This window comes from Etheostoma spectabile, chromosome 13 (genome assembly GCF_008692095.1).
Source record: "Etheostoma spectabile isolate EspeVRDwgs_2016 chromosome 13, UIUC_Espe_1.0, whole genome shotgun sequence".
Taxonomy (NCBI): Eukaryota; Metazoa; Chordata; class Actinopteri; order Perciformes; family Percidae; genus Etheostoma; species Etheostoma spectabile.
This window is the reverse complement of record NC_045745.1, coordinates 16,921,026-16,942,167: the sequence shown is the minus strand read 5'-3', so window position 1 is coordinate 16,942,167 and position 21,142 is coordinate 16,921,026. Positions and strand designations below refer to the sequence as shown.

Below are 21,142 nucleotides of genomic sequence, written 5' to 3'. Positions count from 1 at the left end.
CTGGTCCCTGACCTGGTTGAGCGTGGGCCCCATGTACCAAGGGTCAGTCCTTACTGCAGTGGGCTGGGTTAGATTTCAACCTGTGGCCCGTTGCTGCATGTTGCCCCCCTTTTACCCCCCCCCCTTTCCTGTCTACTACTGTCCAATCAATTAAAAGGCAAAAAGCCCAAAACACCTAAAACAAACCCCCAAAAAACTATCCAGCCTTCCAACAATGATGTTAGACACTTAAATTTCGAAGTTTTCTTAATAACATGAGTTACCATAAACTTTAACCTCTAATAGATTTGTAGTACAAGATACAACTTTAAGTTTCTGTATAGTAATGTTTTGGCAAAGGATATGTTTTTTTAAATGTTAAAATGTGCTGTAAAAGAACAACTTACTGACATCTAATTGATTTGCTGAAGGCAAATGGATCTGCTCATCCATTACACTGACCTCCACATTTAATTCCCATCCAAATTACTGCCTGTGTAAGTCACATAAGGTCATTGCTCCGTTTTCCTCCATTTGTATTATATATGAAATGTGGGTGCATTACGTCTCATAAAATAAACTCATGAATTTAACATGAGATCAGGCTGAAACAGTCACCAAGGCCACTTTGTTACCCTAAGCATTCTTAAAGTGCATGCAGATACTGTATGTCTGATGTCAAAACATTCACCAATGTTTTAAAAGTGCCATGTTTTTCTGATAAAGTCTGCAACATCTTCAGGATTTGCATCATCATAATGCATACTCTCTTTGTAAAAAATCCCATAAAGAGACCAAAAACAACAGTGAATTAATCCTAACATGTATAATCTGTGTATCCAAAGCCTGAAATATCTTCTTCCTGTGTCATAGAGCTCCTTTGTTGTCCAAAAACTATTAAAAACACATTAATGAGCCACACTGTTGCATTGTAGTTTATTTTGAGTCAATCCTACACGGCTGCTTTATATACTCACTAGTTTTGAATTAACAAATAATTTTCATAAATGCTCTAAATGGAAAAAAGTCAGTCTGACTTTCAAAAACAAACATAAGGGCTTCCTGACCTGACACCCCTATCGGCGGGATGACATCGTTTGTCAGTGTAACGCTATGGTTAAGGTTTGGTGAGGATTAGTTGACAACCCTACTTTGCTAGGCTAAGTGGACATTTGTTGTCATGGTTACATTAATCAAAGAACCCGTTGGCTATCAGTCTGACAATGATTTAGCCTCTGGGGAAAATGGCCAATGCCTCTGGGTTTCCAGTGATTTGCCGATATCCGGGACAAGACATCCTCTTCTGTGTGCCGATTATTATTTCCAGTCCGAGTCAAAGCTTTTTGTAGCGGTTTAAAGTCAAGACAACATTTTGGCTAATTTCTATCAATGTGTATCTGCATATGAATTCAGACACTTTGACACAATTTGGGAGAAAAAATTATAAAAAGCTGTATTCACATGTAGACATCTGAATAAAGACATTATAACTGCATTGACAACAATGTGGGAAACCGCGGTAAACCAAGAGTGACTGTCACCGTAGAAAACAGCGGTATTAAGATGTTTTTTTTTTAAATACAGTAGAAAAATAGTGCTCCAAGATTATAAAACTGATTTTCAAATGTGTGATTATTAGTTCTATTGAGCATAACAACTTTTTTTAATTTTGTGTCAGAGAAGGAGTTTTAAAATTGTTAGGGTTCAATAGGCATTGCCTATGTATCCATGCTAATCAACACTAAATGAGGCGTTCAGGGTCTCAAGAGGAACACGTTTAGTGTAAGATTTCCCTTTGAGGACAACTGTAACATCTGTTCTTATTGTGTGGGGGAGTTCCAGAGGTCATGGAAGTAAACTGGATTTGAACGGTGCAATTCAGAGTCCGCCTTTATGAGACCGAACGTTGAGAATTGAGTTATAATTAGGTGAGATTGACAGCGTCTTTGAGGTAATTAAGCAGAAAGGGCTGATGAAATTCCCCCAGGTGGGCAGGAAGGGAGAAGAGGCAGGCAGGAAGAGCTTTTGCATCAGGAATTAAAAATGATTATTGGGGGATGATGAGTTAGAAGAGAGACAGAGAGAGAGAGAGAGTACGACATAAGGCCTGTAGGTTCCTGCCTCACTTATTTGTCATGCCTATTTGCTCCCATGTTAGTGCTGCTTATGCGACCTCAGAGCAGCGCCGCCATCGTCAGCACCGCGACTTTATGATGCTATAACAGTTAGCCATGACAATATGCATCCAATTAACAGGCTTTATGCGATTAGTCAGCCTATCCATTCATCTAATGTGATACGCCTCATTACCGGATGACTTCATAAGGAAGATGATCTGACTGCATACATACACACACTGACAAAGACGAGGAGGAGGGGTGTGTGGAGGAGATGATGAAAGCTCATTTAATCAGAGAGCCAATTCCATATGATGAGGGAACCAATGTTTCCTCCTCTCAATGATAATGACTTGAAAGGACAAAACCATCTAGTCTGATAATGCTGGATGTAAAAAGCCCATTTCGATGTACAGAATATACGATATTGTCACTTCATGTTAAGGACTGCTACGACTAATACAGCAGAGTCTCCAAGCAGTAAAGCCTGGACATGATCATTTATTTCAGCTTTGAGTGGCTTTTAGAAATTGACAAGCTAAGTAAGGCATCCGAAGCCAAGGGATTAGAGATCTGGTATTTTGATTGGAACGGTGAACCAGTAAACCTGAGGAAAAAGTGAATGACTTGCGTAGTGAAGTTGCAAGATCTGTGATACCCTGCCTACAATTTCCTCAGAGATGAATGTGTTTAGTATGTAATGCTGAAAAGAGTTTGTATTCTCTGTCAGTGTTTTGTTGAAATTAAATGAAAGGGTATTATGTAGTGTAAAATGAGCTTTCTACCGGCTTTAAAAAGCCTGTTGGGTAAACTGTGACAGTATGTAGAACCCACCCTGCCAGACAGAATGCTGGATGATTCTGATAATGGTAAAAGTCAGAATGTTAATTAACCCATGCTAGCAATATGACTCTACAGATGGCAGGTTGGACAGTCAGTCACTTGGTTGCTTGGTCACAAGGCTGGTTGGTGGTTACAAAATGATGTAAAAATTAGTGCTGTCAGTTAAACGCGTTATTAACGTCGTTAATGCAAACCCATTTTAACGGCGTCATTTTTTTAATTTTTGAGATTAATGTTCTTCTTGGTCTAGCAAACTTTGTGGTGGTCCTTGTAGTGGTACTTGGTCCTTTTTGCAGTATTTTTTAATACGGTGCTATGTAATATAAAATGTGAGACAAAGTAGCTTTGCTGTTCAGGTCGATCTGACTGTGGTGACTATCTAGAAGTATTTCTCAAAGAGTTTGTACATTATGAATTTCAACTTTTTCTCAGCTGATAGAGAGCAGAGGTGCTAGAAATGTGAAGGTGTCAGGAAGTGGGGCTGCACAACAAGACTAGGGGATCAGGACGAGATAAACCAATTTCATTGCAAAAATAATAACACATAAGATAACATTGTACTGTGGCTAAACAAATAAGGTGAACACCCCTGGCTACTGACATGTCACACTTTACACAACTAGCAGGTTAAGTCAAGATAAATGGCTCATTTTGAACTCCAGCGGCAGCATTTTCTTTTATTCGGCCTTGGAAATACATATATTGTACCTATAATATAATACGTTATTAAGGTTTAGATATATAAATGTAAGCTATAAAGCAGAGAATGTCAGAGCTCAAACAGATATTGTATACTGGTTTGTGTGCTGCTGCGCTCTGGTTCTAGCCGAACCTTAGCTAATTAATGCAAGGGCACACCCCAGGGTTACTGCTAAGGAAAAATACAACAAAATATCCCTGGGCAAGGTGGAACGAACGAACGAACGAACCCACACACACCCAAACACACACATACACACATGCTGAGCAGTCAAGTCCATTATAGCCTATATCTATTCACCTAGCAGGGTGATAGTAGCAGGGGACAGCCTGTGGATGTGTTAAGAGACCCCAGCCCTCAGCTCTACCCTTCACTCTGTGTCAGACACTCTCCTGCTCGTCCTCTCTCTCTGTCTCTGTCTCTAACACTTGTCTTTTCCTCTCTGAGTCTCTGTCTGTTTGTGCTTTTGGAGCTCTGTCCTGCAGTTTCAGTGTGTCTCTTCTCACTCTCTCTTTCCACAGCCTTTGGGTGTGTCTATGTGCCAGCCATCGGAAGACATGTTCTAATAAATATTCATTCACCCCCATCACAGTCCCCACCCCCCGCAGCCTACTGTGTCTGTTTGAATGCTAATCAATTTCTCTGAAATTTCCACTGGCCTACTTACAGAGCCACTTTTTCCTCCTTCCTACTTGCCTTCTCTGATATTCTTTTACTGTACTCTCCTTTCCCTTCCTTCCCTTTCCTTATCTTTCCACTCGTCACCTTTCCTTCCCCCATATCCTTTCCTCTTTTCCTTTTCTCTTTCCTTCCATTTGTTATCTTTGCTTCACTTTTCATTACCCCACCTTTCCTTTTCTCTCCTTTCCTGTCCTTTTTTACCCTAGCCTTACTTTTTGCTGCAGCTCCTTCTTCTCCTCTTTCCTTAATGGTTCTTTGTTTTTTTAAACATTTCTTATTTTGTTCTGTTCCCCCTCCTCCTTCCCTTCATTTCTCATTTCTCCAGACTAATTATTTTGGCTATCCCTATTCTTTCCTCATGCCACCTCTCACACACAGACACAGATAGGTGATGGAAGACATAATCCTCTACCTTTCTCACACTCTCTCATGCCTGGGGCATACAGATGTAATCACCCCGTGAACAGGAGCATGTGTGAGTACAGCAAGTGTGGAGAGGTTACAGCACCTCCGGAAGGAAGAAAAGTGAGAGCATATGAGGAATGCCTTTGGAGGGAATCAATGGTGTGGAATAGTTTTCCTTCCCAGTGTGAGTAGGAACTGCTGAGCGTCTCATCTGCTCCAGGCTCCAACATCTTGGGGTGGAGGGAAGTGAAGCAGTGAAGGAATTCAGAAAGTAGGAAGAGAGGATACAAGGGAGGTATAAAAAGAAAACCTCCAGGGGATAGAGTGGAGGAAGGGAAGTCAGTTGCAGGACGGGTGTTTTCTTGAGATATTAACAGTTAAACATAAAAGTGGACACATGTTTTTGCATTAGGGAAAATGAGCACAGTGATTGGGTGAGCTGACACAAGTGGGATATGCAAATGCAGTCAGAGAAGAGTGCGAGGGAGGGAGGGATGGGGGAAGATGGGGATAGACAGGAAAAGGAAGGATGCAGGTTGGAGAAAAGAGAGGGAATAAAAGATTAAAACCTTGGAGAATCAACGGCAGCGGGTTGTGTGCAGAGGAAAAAGAACACTGTGGGAGCTCCACAGTCAAACTTATGGCTCCACACAGGGTCAACGTTAATTCCAAAGGTATGGAGATGGTCAAAGAAGGTTGGAAGGAGGATTGGTGGGATGAGGGACAAAAAAGACAGGAGGGAATTTTATGAAATGAGCAGCATGGGATTAATGGGGAATTTAATGAGCTCACTCTTCTACACGTTTGCAGTGAGACATTGCACACTGGTTTCTGGGATAATGCTCCCAGATGCTCTTCAGGTGAGAGTAATGATCGTGTAGGATTTTCTTTACTCAAAATGTGATTCAAGTATATTGGAAAATGACAAACCAAGTTTAGAATGCTCTGCTACAGCACAAGTTAGCAGGGTGGACTCTTGGGATACACAATTTTTACTTTCTCATTTATTCTAAGCTGCATTGTAAAATACTTAAATAGCTAAGTAATGTAAATGTACAGTAAGGTCAGAGGAAACGAAAATTGAAGAAAACCAAAAGTAAGAAATGGTACAGAAATTGGATAATGGTGATCATAAAAAAAAAGTTATTGCGGCTTAAGGCTTGTTAGCATCAATCTATCATTGGCATTATTGCCTGGATAATCCATAAACTGGATAAATGTCAAAGTATTTCTGAGGGGGTGTAGGGTTAGAATATATTTGGTACAGAAGACCGTAATGTCCTGGAGGATAGGCTGCATAAGCCTGAATAAAAGAATGTTTATGGACATCCATCCATCAATCAATCAATTCTAAGCAGTTTACCCACAGTAACTTCTTGGAAGGTTGTGGGTTGCTGGATCCATCCAAGCTCGATCACCTGGGGAGAACATGTAAACTCTAGGAAGGTCTGCTGATATATTCAGAAACCTCTTGCTGAGAGGCAACAATGCTAACCACTATGGCAAGCCCTTTTAACATTTAAAAGCTAAGTTCGACTATCCGGAATTAACATTGTAGATAGCAATAACGTCTTTATGACTAGTCGTAATTACATTTCGGATAGTTGCAATTGTCATTCAAGATATCTGTATCGTGATTGTGACTAGTCAAAACGACAGATAGAGATATCTGTAATTCAGTTTTGACTAGGCAAAACTGAATTACAGATATCTACAATTACGTCATTGAAAACGTTAATCAACGCGTCACACATCTTAAATGACAATTGCAGATATCTGTAATTCAGTTTTGACTAGGCAAAATGAAAGTTAAAGATATCTCAAACGTCATTATGACTAGTGCAAATTACTGGGCATGACGTTGCTCTATTTTAGATACGTGATTTCCCCTCCCCGCCATAATAAAAGAAGTGGTAGATTAAGTAGAAGTTAATTTCCTTATTTCAGAGAACGGAAGAAGAAAGAGTCATGGCGTTGGCTTTAATAAAAAAAAAACAAAAAAAATGGCATGCAATTGAACGAGCCTCACAGAGGGGATTTGTGGAGAGAGAACGTCGTTTATTGAAAACTGTGAAACAAATCTCGGAAGAATTGAACATATGGGAAAGTAACGCTGAATCCTCATTTCTTGGTCAGCTCCTGTCTTGCACGGGCTCAGCATTAAAAAGACGATTAAACGCCTTCGCCCTCTGGCTGCTCCACATGTTATGTGCTAATGTGCTAATTACACAACTACAGGTGCTAGCTATGTGATTGATGATTTGAACAACGCGCCTCTGCTCCCGCCTGTGGGATGCGGCCGCATTGGCATAAAGATATCTGCAACGTCATTTTGCCTAGTCAAAACTCTAATTCAAGATATCTGTAATTACATTTTGACTAGGCAGAATGAAAGTTAAAGATATCTCAAATTTCAGATATCTCTAATTAAAATTTATTTCAAGATATCTATATCTTGAAAATAGATATCTACTATTAAATTACGAATATCCCTAACTCCAGTTACAGATATCTACAACGTCATTTTGACTAGTCATAATTCCAGTTACAGATATCTACAACGTCATTTCGCCTAGTCAAAACCTAATTTAAGATATCTGAAAAGGACCATATAGATATCTTGAATTGAGTTGAATTAAAGATATCTTGAACTGGAGTTATGACTAGTCAGTATCACATTGTAGATATCTCAAACTGGAATTACAGATATCTACAACTCAGTTGTGAATATCCGTAATTCACATAGTGGATATCTGCAACTGAATTGTAGATATCTGGAATGAAAACACATACAAATGAATGGCAAACGTGATGTAATTTGTCCTAGGAAGAATGTCTTTGTGGATATCTGAAATTACAATTGTGGATAGCAAGAATGTATTTGCGGATATCCAAAATGTTCTTTTTGACTAGGCAAAACTGAATTAAAGATATCTGCAACACATATCCAGTCTAGCTTTTAAATGTTAAAATGGCTTGCCATATAACCACAGCCATGCTGCCTCTTTTTTTATTTGTTTAAGTTCACAACAGCAGATGTTGTGCTTCCTCTGGGCCAGGGTTGGACATGGTTCCGAAACTGCGAGGCTTTGGTGAACTGGCGTTGTTTAGGAAATTCTAACACATTGTGCTTTTAAACACTTTAATAAAAAAGAACTATGATTTTTTTTCTGCACATTACCTATGTTGGTCAGTCATAGGGGTGTCACACATATCCAGCAGGGAAAAATAATTTGGATTTTGGATCACCAGTTGAAAATGCTAGTTCTCTGTGATATTATACATTAGTGTTTAAAACTACAGCCTACACTAGGCTATGGTTTGTTTGTTTGTGGGTTAATTAGTTTTTGATTGACAACCACTGTATAATTTAAATGTCACAATACTTTTAAATATGATATGCCAACCTGCTTTGCTTTTTTTTTTTTGGGGGGGGGGAGATAATATGGTATTTATTCTCATGTACAAGTATGTGTGTCTGTGGCACCATTGTACACAGTATTCAAAGAAACAAAGTCAATACGTGATATTTGTACTGACCTTGCAAAGATTATTAGTCAAATTCATTAGCCTTTATTTCATATTGAGATCATTAAATATGAATGCCCACAAATTGACATAACTACGAAGCCCCCCCCTGGGGTCAGCTGAGAAAAAAAAAACTAAACCGTGCGCACAGATTATGAATCCGTGGGTTCAAGATTTAACAAACTTTGAGCATGGATTCATAACAATCGTGCTCACGGTTTAATAAACGTGAGCAAAGGAAGAAAGATATTCACAGATTAAAACTTCCAGGATCAATTACTCTATAGCAAAATGATATTAAATTTCAAATGATGTCTCTTTCCTAACGTAGTAAGGTTAACAATGAGCTACAAACAATATTTTATTAAAACGAGCCGTCCTCCAACCTGGAGAAATAAGATTGGTCTCTAGTAGCAGCCGGCGGTGCTTAGACGTATATAAACTACAACACAGACACAAAAATGTCGATTTATTTAATGATTAAATAGTAGTGTCTCCAGACTTATTTTTTAACAATAAGTGCTCTAGTACAACTAGGAGGAGACAAGTTATGATTAAGGTAACAATATAAATAGAATATCTTTCCTATTTTGCTCACGTTTAGTTTTTTTTCTCAGCTGACCCCAGAGGTACATACCCAATGATGCAGTTTAATTATTTGACATTGAACGTCCTCCGACTTCCTCCATACCTTTTTGCAGACTCTGTTGCCTACAACCATTTTATTGGTATTTACACACTAACTCTGCGCATACAAACTGCATATACAAAGCACAGTTATATATCAAAGTATGCCTGGCAACAACAACAACACAAATGAAGGTTAATATGGGAGTTTGGGCTAGATTCTTGACATATGATCCCAGTCTTGTATGTTTTAACAAAAAGAAGAAAAAAGAAATGTTGGAAATTTTCAAAAGTAATTCCCAACATTCAGACAGAATGAAACATAGGTAGGTAAGTGAGAGTAAAGTAGGAGCATATTTGCCAATTTAGGGGAAAAGAAGAAAAAAAAGATCAAATACAATGGCTCAGGCACTGCATTCAGCATGATCTCCATGCACCAAACTACCAGGCAATCCATGCTCATTTCTCTGATCAGGACAGTAGGTAGTTGGCAAAGCTGGCCTGTGCTCTGCTCATTAACATTCCCATCTATTCTCTTCCAGCGCTTTTCTAATGTGTGGCCCTGTAGCTGTGATCTGATTCACAGTCTGGAACAGTGGTGTGAGAAGGCAATTAATCACACTAGTTAAGAGGTGAGATATGGTAGATGAACACAAGGTGTAGGTCTCCTTGTTGCACTGACAGACTATTAGATAATTCAGTTTGATGTACTACCTCGTGTTGGGATGACATTTGCATCTATGAAGCCCTGTTGCTGACTTTATTCCCGAAAGAACGTTCAGTCCCGAACCTTGACATTTTTTCATTTACTTGTACCTACAGTTCTCGAAGATGATGAGTTTGCCCTTAAGTTGCAATGAAAAAGAAAAAACGAAGACTGAAAAATCAGCTCTGCTCCCATTCAGAGAGGAACAGGTGTTCTCTGGAAAGTTTATTTTTGAAGTAATAAACAGTGACAACTTAGCCCGAGCAACAAAAACACGGCTAGGTTTTTTAGACAGTTTCCCTATAAAAAGGAGCAAGGTGCTTCTCAGAGGCCAATACTGGGTGAGGGGGCTGACAGCAACCACAGCTTCAAAGTCCACCACACGCCTACTCCAAATTCATGAGGGTTTTGTCAAACATAACCTCTTTAAACGAAACTGAGTGGTAAAAGGTATTGCTAAAGGAATGTCTGAATGGTTCTACATTAAAACATGTTAACACAGGCTCTTTCTAAGATCACACAAAATACTTGAGCCAGATGAATTAAGGAAAGGAACCTTTCAGCCTGGGTCTCCTAGTTGGTCTTGACGTCGTCTGCCTTCTATACTGCCAAGGCAACCGTAAAAAACAGTAGGACTCTCTAACCTTTGCTACCATGTAGCCACCACACACGTACAGTACAACACAAAGAAGATGACCCATTTGTTTGAGAGCTTCACAAATGGTCAACAAGTGGTCAAAAAGCAAACGTCTGTAGGTTTACATCTTACCTTGTGTCCTTTATACAATACAACAAGGCCGCAATGTTACAGCTGATCAGATTATAGCCACCCCATATACACATATAACCTATAATTTAGCTTTCACAATGAGATCTTGGGAAAATTGCAGAGGGAAAAGTCAGCGATGGACCATGAACCATGTAAATAAATTTAATGAATAAGAAATATAGAGGAGGGGTTTACTGTTTCTAACCACCTGACACGCTACAGCTGATCAGATCCCAAATAACTACTTTTAAAAGAAGTGGGGTGACTCCAGATTGTCCACTGGTTAGGAGAGGTTCACATCCAGATCTAAAGTCTACTGTATGCCTTCTGACAGATCTAACTACTGCAGAGGCTGGAGGGCTGAAAACACCCACTGGTACTTGGCGGTTGGTGCGAACCGCAGTCATAGTAGGTGTTTCTCTCGACTTTTTTTCCTGCTGATTGGTTTGGTTTGTGATTCCAATCCCAACCAGCCATCAATGAACATGTCATCAGACTTATTTATGGGTGAAAGAAATTCAGATGTGGGCAGCTATTCCGAGATCTGAAAACAAGATCATTTGATAGGGTTTCCTAATGTTTTGATGTTTCTTTCCATTTTTGGAAGATGAAATGCTTCCTTATTTATATTTAACTCTTGCCACATGCTTTAGACTGGGATTCCTATCAAGGCGTTGTGAACAACAATTGGTGTGACTAAGTTATGTTGGCTGCCACAGTCCACGGTCTTGCAAGACTGCGACTGGCAGTTCTAGTCCTTCTGCTCTTTTTAGGCATCCTCATGTACACCATCTGGATGTAATGTAATTTCATCTTGCAGAAATCATTTGGTTACTGTACAGTGAATAACTAGTAAAAGATACTTCTGTACTGTGCCATTCCATAGTAAGTAAGTAGTTTGTTTTACATTATAATGTCACTATATTATTACATTTGAGGAACTGTGCAAGGTGAAAGGGATGTGTGCATTCCAGTGCCACAGCGTGGGCACGGAAGTAGCAAGTTTGAGTCATTTGCATATGCGAGCACGTACGCACGCACGCCATCTGTCAGCTCAAAGTTTTATTATACAGTCCAAGAACATGTCCTGAAGAAAATTGTGAGTTGGAACATGTTAGCGCTAAGACCATTTATTAAAAGGCTTTTTTAAACTATCGCAAAGCAATGTGCCTTGTTATTTTTTGGTTATGACTTATTGATCTCAAAGCAAAGTACAAGTCTAAGATCTCTTTATTAGTCTCAACAACAGAAAGTTATTGTAGTTCAGCTGTTGATTTGGTCTGTTTAACAACATGGTCAGCAGCTATAGCTGTGACTGACAGCTCATTGGGGCAATTGAGGTAATTACCATTACCGCCCAATTACTGTGAATCAAAAATCATGCTCCTTGGTTAGTAATAACTTTGAATATCATTTTCTCTGGATACTCTCTAGTGCAGGAAAATAAAATAACCGATAAGTCATAGGTAAAAGATGCACCAGAACATACCTGAGAACATCACATTTTTAATTTTCCTTCAGTATCAAAGTAATTCAGTGATATCTGTGTGTACACCAATGCTATTATAGTTAAGCATTTTTCATTAGTTTTTATATTTATTTCATTCTGACTTTTTGTTTTCAAATTCAGTTTAGTTTTTAAAGTGGGTTTGCTAGTTTTATTTTTATTTTTTGAAAATGCTTAGTTTTAGTTTAGTTTTTATTAGTTTTAGTCTTTTTGTAAGATGGGTTATTAGTCAGGGGATTCAAAAAGGTCAGAAAAAGTATTGTTTAATAACTCAACAAAAACATCACAGAATTTTAGAAATATGTATTCACAATGTATTTAACAATAACACCAGTAAAAACAATGTACATATGATGATGAGCACACATACTGTATGTAAACAGTCAACACAAGACGCAGCAGTAAGGGCAAAATGTGTTTGACGTGTTCCAGGAAAAAACCTAAATAGCCAAAAGACTAAAGAAGACCAACATCAACAGGTGTTTTGAACTTTGGTTTGAGTAAAGTAGCAAACTTTTTGAAATCAGTTGACTCAAAGTTGTGTTGAGTTGACATCCCAGTATTAATTCACATATTCCCGCTTTGGGTGTTCCTGCATATTTACTAACCAGCTATGGGTCACCGGGGAAAGCATGCCTATAGCGTTCTCTGTCCTGCGGTTGTCTCCGTCATGCTGCTGGCTAGTGATGGCCGGATAAAGCTTCGTGAACCAGTGTCTTTATTTTCCGAGCCCACTAGATGGCGCTATCTGTTCAACAATTGGTTGAGAACATTGAATTGAAAACATTGAGAACACTGAATTGCAAAAACTTAGGCCTTTTCCTTTAAAACTAAGAGCACCATCTAGTGGGCTCAGAAAATAAGGACACTGGTTCACAAAGCTCCATTTGGCCATCACTGCTCCTGGCCCTACTTCTCCATACATCCATGTTCATAGCGTTACCAGGGTTAGCTTCTGTTTCTGGAAAAGGGAGGCTTTGCGTTTTCCTTTACCTTGGTTAAGGCTATGTATAGCATACCACGGCTCTAGGTACACCATTAGCCTGCTGAAGCCAACGTCTTCCACCATGCTGAATGGCTGGTTATCGAGAGCAATAAATTCAATGAGTTTGTCTTTAAGCTCTTTTACCTTAGTTGCTGCTGTATTTTTTAGTTTTGTCAAAGGACTGTTAGAGGTAGAACTGTTAGAGGTAGAGGCTGTTGATGTTTTTTCCCCCGGCGTTTATTCCTTCTTACTTACTGGTGGCACAGTGTCATGTTTTTGAAAACTCCCGAGGTACACCGTCTGGGATGCGCCAAATAGGATAAAGTTGTTTTTTTTAGTTATAATGTCCGTCAATGCTTGAAGAAAGGTGAGTGGCATTTCTTGACATTGTGATTGTTGATTTGACGTGTGTCATACAAAACATGTTTGTTGCCCTTTAGTGTCAATGAACATTGACAATATTAATTAAAAAATGGAGAAAAAAAAATGGAACACATGAAGCGAGAAACAAACTAATATTCAATTGACATTGAACAGGCACTCCAATATTGCCACATCCCTAGTCTTATATCACCATCACAATGACACACTTCAGCAAACTGGTTATCGCCCACACACTGCATACTGCATCTGTCAGAAAGTTGGCTGTGACTACTTGGGGTGAACAGGAAGGACAGGTGAGGCCAGCGCGTGTTGCTTTTCACGATCCCTTTGCTCCAGTGTGGTCCATGTGTCTAAGAGTTTCTCTGACTGCGTACACATGGAGAGGTTTGATCTTTATAGTGTAACTGAACCCGGTGGACCTCGAGCACTCATCACAATGCAGTTGGTGGGAAGGAAAAACATGAAATATGTATGTCTCAGTTGTTGATGTTGCACAGAAACCCTCAGAAGTATCAAACAGCCACAGTCCTACTGTCAAACAAATGTGTAGTGATATGGACCCATGCCTCTGGAGGCCAGGGGTTGACTGACTGCTGCATATGTGCAGCAGTCAGTACCCCTCAGTTGTGTACATATGCATGGTTCCCTGCTGAAACTGATCTGAATGCAGGCACATTTCTGTATACAATGAATCTTTTATACTGCTATTGTTTCTTGTACCAAAATTCTTCTTGTTATACATTATTTATTACATATAAATTTGAATCGTTTTCATGAATATCATTGTCTCATGTTATCTTTATGCTTCTATATTTCAGATGTTTTTTTAATGTTGGAATTAAAACTAGTAACTGAGATGAGATGTCCCAATACCGATATCAGTATCACTACCAATACTGCCTAAAACGCTGTAATCGGAAAGTACTGGAGTCTATGCACCCAGCCGATACCACATAATAAAACCCTAAAGAAAATCTACATTGAAGTAGTTTAGTTAAGTTCTTTTTCGATTATAACTGAATGTCAAACTGGACAATGAAAGAAAGTTATGTGGCATTCATTGTTTGTGTTTGTCAATGTTTTACAGAGAGTTTGACAGAAATCATATCACATCCATACAGGGATAGTAGTATACAGCTGTTAAAACATAATCAAATATATGACACACTGGTATCTGATCAGTACTTGGTATCAGAATCGGTATTGAGAAGTAAAAAATGGTATCGGACCATCTCTAATTTCAAGCACTTCTTAAAAAGGCCCATGGAACTCCAAATTGTGAATTGCAAGTAAATACAGGTAGGCAATAATTGTTTTGGTACTCTTACTGTCAGCTTTTAGAAATGCCATAAATACTTACTTAATATTGTTTCTTATTAAGATTGTATTACCGGTATTTCCTGGTTCAGATAATTGGCTTTTAATACATTGTTTCACTTAAGGTTAAGAAAGTCCTATTAGGGCGCTGTCTTTGATGTGTGAATGACAGTAATTAGTCTAAGACTAACAAAATGCCAACCTCTGTGAAGTGTTGAAAAATGATTGTTGTGTGGAGCACAAGTGTTTGCCGAACTAGAATACAAAAACTGGGCTAGTAAACAGGATTTAGTACACGTAGGTGGCATTATAGTCCAACTCTAAAGTTAGTTTTTAAATTATTCCTGAAACAAGGGCTTTTACCCACATTTTCATATTACCCTTCGTTAGCAGCATATTTGCTGGAATTTTAAGCTCTGTGATTGCATGTTAGAGTTTATTGCAAGGGAGTTTTCTTTCCTCTCACCTATGTTTCTTTCCCAAAATGTAACTTGGGACTCGTAGTGAACATCTCTGTTTAAATTTGTATGTACAAAGTAGGGCTATAACAATTATTTGTTACATTGTGGGGGTCACGGCCTGCACTAGGCTTATATGGCATGTGCTTATGCACGTATTGTGGAACCAAAGGTCACAAGTGCAAGTTCTTCCTGGAAACTTTTAGTTGTACACCATTAGCAGCATGTGCTGATTGACGTGCGATACTCTATGGCGAGAGCAAATTACACCCTACAGCTGGAAGATATGCCTATGGGTTTCCCAGTCAGCAACCCTCACAGCAACAGAGAGTTGCATATGAGACTAGGAGTAATGTTGAACTACACTTTTTGCGTTTAGATGAAATAAGTTTTATAGAAATACAAAAATCAATGTGTAAAAGCCTTTGATTAATGTGCATGTACTTACAAGGACAGACACATTTAAACTGACAAGAGGAATTTGATTTTGTCAACGCAGGTGCTTCTTTAATCACGGTAAAACCGCAGACCTATTTGTCATATTTGGCAGCAGTTTGTCACACTGAATGTTGGCGTGCCTGGAAAAAACATGATGCACCACAGAGTGATTCAGAACAAAATCTTTGTTTTGTTACATCAAATTATCTTCTCCCACTCAATACAAAAGGAACCTTGTATTCCCAATTAAGAGTTTGGTTCTGACCAAAACCATCTTTCTGTTCAAACAGCTTTAGGCAGAGCTTAAGCTTTTCATCTCTTTTAAATATGCTGGTCACTGCCACAGAGTGGAAGTGGAAGTACCTCCTCACAAGTTTAAGTCAATGACAAACTTCAAACTTAATCGAAACACATCTCTCTCTCGCACACACACACACACACACACACACACACACACACACACACACACAAACACAAAACCACACAACACACACACACACACACACACACCTACCTCTCAGCTCAAAGTTTAAGTATTCTGTACAAGGCCAGACAGCTTGTTGGAATTCAGTAGGGGGGCTTGTATCTAAAATAAACTGAAAGCATGCTGATAGACAACTTGGCTTTGGTAGAAAACATGTTAGGTTGTCAAAAGTCATGGCGCCAGATACACACCAGGTGTGAAACATATTCTTTTTAATGTTGTTTTTACATAATAAAGTAAAAACTATTTATTCTATTCAAAGGGAATACTGTAATTTTATACAAAATACAATGTAATTTTCTGTTAAAAAAGATAAAACACAGGTATATCACAGGTCTAATCTATTTAATATGCATACCAACTATTTGTATACACACTATATTAGTTATGAGTTTATTTAATTCTTCACTATTTTGGTTCACTGGATAATATGACCCAAAATGCCTGAAGATGTAACGTTTTAGTCCCTCCGGATCTTCATCAACAGTACCTCAAATGAATCTGTCACTGAGTTCAGTCACTGTATATTCCTGATGTATAGTATGTATGCAATTATTGTATGCAGTATTGCAATTTTATTGGGTAATGTTCGCCTTTATTATTGTAAAATGACACATGTCTTGTAAAAAAAAGACATCCATTGAGAAGTGATTGTCTATTGTCCCACACCTGGAGACACAGAATGGGAGGGGAGGAATGTATTTAAACCAGTTTTGTTCGTTATTTGAGATACTCTTGATGAAGGTCCGGAGGGACCAAAACGTTTGTTTTTCTAAATAAAAGTTGATGCTACAGCACGAGCAGAGTGCTTTTGTCCTTTGTTTCGCAGTTGATGTTATTGTCCAACGCACCTGCACAGTAGAATTTGTTTGGATGTGCGAGCTGTTCCTACAAAAAGTCACACTAAAAACAGGTCAAAATAGCTACAGTATATCCCACGTAGCAAGAAATACCATTAGGAAATGAAAATTGGACTACTTGGCTGACGATGACATGAGCATTTAGTGATGTTCAAAGTGGATTTCGGTAAAACAACTTTGAGTGTGTGTTTCACATCTGTTTGCCAAGTGAGGAAACCATTGCATCAGATCAGCTGCTTTTTTAGCTGCACAGCATGTGGTCGAGATCCATTCTGTCGCTGTCGGCGGGAACTGGTGAATTGCAACAATCTCCTGAGATTGTTTGGGATACTGATTACTAAAATGTACTTCCTTCAGACAGCTGTCAGACATGTCACAGAGGGCAAAGTGCAATATCAGCAATTTGTGTCTATAACAGACAACTGTCTTTCATGTTGAGATGGATTTACGCTGGCTACTAAAGACATTGAACATTAAACCTTACTGCCAGAGGATGGCCACTGCGAGACCACCTCTCTAATCAAAATTAGTCAATTGTTCATGTTACTGTTTGCCACAATTTCTCGTAGCACAAGCTACACAGCAACTTGCCTCTGTAGGAGCATACGATAGAAGGACACAGAAAGCAAGCACATTCATTTCTCTAGGAATTCCTCTATAATGTAAAATTTACTTGCAGTACAATATATGTTTTTGCTCTTTGCTCTGAGTTACCTTGTATTATTTAACGCCCAGAAAACAAAGATGTGACAACAGCTAAAGTACATGGATTAGGTAGTATCAGCTAATAAACGGCTAAAAAGTAGAGAAAAGTACAAAAATGCCCAAAAAATTGAAGCAGTGTAACCATTCTATTGCTTGTCCATCAGAGAGTAATTCATATTTTAACTGTAAATTGTCCTGCCACTTACATTTTTTAAATGATAAAATCAGTTTTTCACAAAAAAGGTTAAATTAGTGAAGTACTTTAGTTAGCAAGTTAAGTCTACTATATGCCTGTGAAGGTGGACCATGTATTTAGACACCAACAATATTCATTTTCCAATTCAATTTTGTGCTGCATGCAAAAAGGAGAGCCCTGGGAAGTCAAATGCCCTCTTCTACGTGTGCCGTACCGTCTCCTCTCCTCAGCTACTCAGACATAATTAAACAAAAGAGAATGGAGAGTCTCAGCTCTCACTGCATACTACAGGGATAATTAGATGTGAAAAATAAACTGGGAGGACTGATACAGCTCAGTTAGCAAACAAAAGGAGGGAATGGGGGTGTACAGGGAGGTCTCAGTCTGTTGCCGTATGTAATATTCATAATTCCATTGGAAAGGATTTGGCTGAGCCCCCCCAGGCTCTGTTACAGTACATTTAGTCACACTGCTTACACTCACACACTCTTTTACTGAAGGTGTTGTGGTGGTTTTGGCCTGTAGGGGGCAATTTAGTAACATGACACCATGTTTGTACTAATGGGGTCTATGTGTGTGCGCTATGGTGACGACTGTGTGTGTGTGTGTGTGTGTGTGTGTGTGTGTGTGTGTGTGTGTGTGTGTGTGTGTGTGTGTGTGTGTGTGTGTGTGTGTGTGTGTGTGTGTGTGTGTGTGTGTGAGAGAGTGGAAGCTTCTGTGTTCAATTCAAAATCAATTCAATTTAAATTGATTTCCTGCAAAATCCAGATACCGAACAGCATTCGGCAGGAGAAGGTTGACACATCCAGCCTAACGAGTAATAATTAAAGATGAATGTTTTTTTCCATCAACAAATTGATTGCTTCCTCAATTAACATATGGAAGTAAACGTTAATTTACCAGGGTGTGTGTGTGTGTCTTTTTCTTCGTTTCAATGCAGCCACGTGGGGAGGATTAGTGATGGTGGTTTTATTTAGTGTTTTAATTGAAATGCCTGTGCAAAACTAAATCCTAATCACACATACTTAACCCCATGAAATAGAATTCAGGGCTCGGTCAGTGACGCGTTTGCTTTGATGAAAAAGAAATAATAGGCGGGGTTACTGTACGGGAGTGCAGCATCTTTTTAGCAATACTGGCACAGCTGGAACAACAAAGTAGCAATGATGAAATGTAACTGTAGTCAAACAGATTTTATCATCACACTTGCTGAATCTCACTAGGGAGCTTTGGGGGTTTAATTTTTATTTTTTTTGCTTGCATGCTTATGTGTGGTAAAAAATGAACTAACAGAATTATGTATACACTTCACCTTTAAAACAAGCCCCCAGCGTAGGACCTTGAGTTTGCTGAAATGTGGTAATCGAGATGTTTCGCTTCCACATGCCGGCAGAATTAGCTACCCTCCACAGAGTGCTGATAAGTGAGAGTGGGGAGAAATGATTTTTGTGCTGGATTGTTTTATCGTTAGCCGATTATGTAATGCACTAAACAAACAACACAGGTAATTTCCCACTTCAATTCTTTCACGAATCTCGCAGCTCACTTGAAAAGTCATGAAGAGAGGCAAACTGTACCACTTACATGATGACTCGCAACAACTTAACAAACACAGATAGATGAAACTGTAAACCCATCAGACTTAAAGCATTTCAAGCATTTCCATAAAGTAATGTTTACTTCATTATTTATCTCTTTCAACCAAGGGTGTAATTTAAGGTTCAAAATTTGGGGGAAGTTGAGATCTCCACTTTTGAGCAGAATTTAAATTTTGAGCGTCAAAAACTTCATTTTTGGCATTTTGACACGTTCATGACAGTGTCATGTTACCCTTATGTAGATGCCTTAGAAGTGTAAAGTGAAGTGTAACCTAATATGTTTGTCCCTGTTACACAAACGGGCGAACAAGGTATCGTCATAAGTTCCAGATTTGAGAGTTATCATCCGTTAAATCATATATAAGTCTGTAAATTGTGTGCAAGGTTGAATTAACAAAAAATGCAAATTAAAAATAACTAGTTCTTTGGTTCACTTCTGTGATTTTTTGGATTGGATCGCGTTCCAACCTATAGTGAAACCAAACTTTAGCGCACTTGAAAGCAAAACCCCTGGTTGTTTGGTCTGCCCCAGAGCTTGGATGAGCTTTCACACTACCCCCAAACAACTGAACTGTGTGACGAAATGCTCCAGTGTTTGGTTAAAATAGACCAAACTGCTCAGATGTAAAAGCACGCTAAATGAGATTGTGCAACTGACTGACTCCTGGACTACAAATGGGCAACTGGAGAATGAGTAAGGCATTGTTACTCATTCCCAATTTGCCAGCACAATACGCCACACACATGTGACACAAGCCAGATCTCATATGTATAGTTGGCAACTAATAAAACTCTGGCAATAAAGGATTTACTGAGTATAATAACATTGTTTATCATTCACAGGGGAACATGAAAAGAGTATCATGGGACTCCCTATCTGTGATTATTTTTTCATCTGAATCACAAAAGTGTCATTTTCAAAATCGTCAATCAGTCTTCTCAACAGGAATTATGACAGGCCGCCGTTGCTAACTTGTACGCTAACTTAACATGGGTCAAGAAAGCCTGACACGGTTGTTCTCGCTTATTAACCAGACTCAGCTGTGTTATCTTGAACTTATTTTTTCCACAGCAGTTTCTGGTGAGGAAAACCAGGCAAAAAAATTGTGTTTCAATCCATTATTGTTAGTATATGATGACAGACATTCCAAAAAATTTGTACCTTCATCCACAACATGGTGAAAATGCCATGTGGAATCCCTGTTGACGATACAAAGCAGCCAGACGGTCTGCCTTCTTGTATATTTTACTCATGAATAGATTTTGCTTTCCTACCCACACAACTTTGGTGTGAAACACGGCTTTACATTATGAATACATTTAAAAGCATTTGTAAAATGTGTGCCTTTAACATGAAACGTCATCTTCTTGGTTCCATTTGTGTCTGTGTGTGTGTGTGTGTGTGTAATATGTGAAATCTCAAAAGTTCTGTACAGCATGCAGGCACACGTGCATTTAGGCATGTCACTTTTAAAGCTCCTAGGGTTCTTTTCTGTGACACACAAATACACACACAAGGGTAGAGACCTCATTCTTCCGTTTCATTCAATAATGCAGGAGGAGAGAGATTTTGTCCCGTTTTTGTGTAAACTGCAATCGACTTGCAGCAGTGACAAAAAAAAGGACAAAAGGAAAAATTAAAAGGAAAGTTAAAATAGATTTAACTTGAATACATCTCTCATTTACTATGAAAACTTAGAAAGAGAGGAGATACCTACTGTATTAGTAAAGAGCAACAAGGGATGTGGGAATCTCTCTCTCTCTCTCTCTCTCACACACACACACACACACACACACACACACACACACAATCTACTATCTCATCGTATTTCCATGTGACTCCATCCATTATACT

General features: G+C 38.9%; 1 protein-coding gene and 1 long non-coding RNA gene across 6 annotated transcripts in view; both read right to left on the bottom strand.

The window, feature by feature from the left end:
* LOC116701032 (astrotactin-1) overlaps positions 1 to 21,142 on the bottom strand; it is a 372,813-nt gene that overhangs the window by 105,149 nt on the left and 246,522 nt on the right. The window lies entirely within an intron of this gene.
* On the bottom strand, positions 746 to 19,333 carry LOC116701037 (uncharacterized). The gene is made up of 3 exons (XR_004334795.1): positions 19,323 to 19,333; positions 18,175 to 18,177; positions 746 to 837 (listed from the first exon to the last, which is right to left on the bottom strand). It is a non-coding gene; the product is annotated as an uncharacterized LOC116701037 (long non-coding RNA).